This window comes from Odocoileus virginianus, chromosome 4, assembly GCF_023699985.2.
Source record: "Odocoileus virginianus isolate 20LAN1187 ecotype Illinois chromosome 4, Ovbor_1.2, whole genome shotgun sequence".
Classification (NCBI taxonomy): Eukaryota; Metazoa; Chordata; class Mammalia; order Artiodactyla; family Cervidae; genus Odocoileus; species Odocoileus virginianus.
The window spans coordinates 16,691,642-16,692,981 of NC_069677.1; the positions used below are offsets into that span (position 1 = coordinate 16,691,642).

The 1,340-nt window shown below is 37.5% G+C and overlaps 1 non-coding gene across 1 annotated transcript; it reads right to left on the bottom strand.

Annotated features, from left to right (window-relative positions):
- Positions 1-397: 397 nt before the first annotated feature.
- LOC139034918 (small nucleolar RNA SNORD116) lies at positions 398-490 on the bottom strand. Its single transcript, XR_011487490.1, has one exon. It is a non-coding gene; the product is annotated as a small nucleolar RNA SNORD116 (small nucleolar RNA).
- Between the last annotated feature and the right edge of the window lie 850 nt (positions 491-1,340).

Consider the following 1,340-nt stretch of genomic DNA (forward strand, 5'->3'; position numbering starts at 1 on the left):
TTCCAGCTATGTGATCTTGGCCAAATGGTGTAACCCCCTTGAGTCTCCACATTTCCTCTGAAAGTTGGTGTTGATATTGCTAAAACTGTAATGTGAAGACCAGAGATACATAGCCTGAAAAGGTGCTTTGTAAACTCTAAGGAAATTGTGAACTATTTAACACTAAGATTAAAAAATGGCTTAAAAAGGGAGTCAACAGGGAAAAAGAGGAGCTGCAATATCCCTTGTCCAAGTTAAAGACCCATTTGTTGAAGATGTATTTCTTGAATTGGACCCTAATGAAGACTATTGAGGCAAATAGAAGTAACAATCTCTAAGTTCAGAAGAAAAAAAAATTGCCACATTTGTTCTTGTCATTATTTTATTTATTTATTTATTTATTTATTTTCAACGTGCTGGACCTCAGTTTCGATGAGGAGACGGTAGTGAGTTCTCACTCATTTTGTTCAGATTTTCCAAGGAATGCATGAGAGGGTGTCGTCATCGATTGTTCTTGTCATTATTATGAGTTTCTTAGCTTCTAGGACTTAAAGAAATATTTATTAACATAAAAATTGTAAATTACCTCTGTGAAAATTAGACTTTGGCTATGTATGCATATAAAACACATTTATTATTTTAATTAAGAAAACCTATTTATATGTAAGTCTTTCTTTGGTCATATCCCTGGTGACACAAAGCAGGGAGCTGTTCTCTTCTAGCTTGAGTAACCAGCAAGTGCAATTTCCCATAAAATGTGCCATTGCTTGACCTTGGTAAAAAGTAACAGAGTGGGTCACCTCATGCCAGGCAGACTGGAGTCAGGACTGAGTAAAAGAGTTTCCTGTTTGCAAGTGAGGATATCTGACAGCTGCAGATCACCTTCTGTTCTTTCAGGATAGCATCTGACATCTGGATTGTCAAAGAAGGATCTCTGATCACTTTCACAAAATGCTCAGTTCCTTCCAGAACCAAAAAGAGAATCGAAATGTTTTCTGATTATCCTAGTTGATAGGAAAACATACAGCAATTAAGGGATAGATCCAGTGACATGATGTCTACACTCCCACCAGTTACGCCAGTTACGTAGCTAAGTTGACATTTGCTGCTCTGTTCCAGAGCCTTTGTTTTCTCCAAAACCTTTTTACACATCTCTTCAGGCAATTTGATTTATCATAAATTGTACAGTTGCCAACATTTCCCTGAACATTTGCTTTATTTTCCACTATGAAGTTAACTCAGACATAACAAACACATGCTTGAGCCAGCATTGCACTGTGTATGTGTGTAGTGACTGAAGCTCTGTTGCTCTGAGATCTCATTGCTATGCACATGTCTGGCACCCCATGTGTATCCTCAGT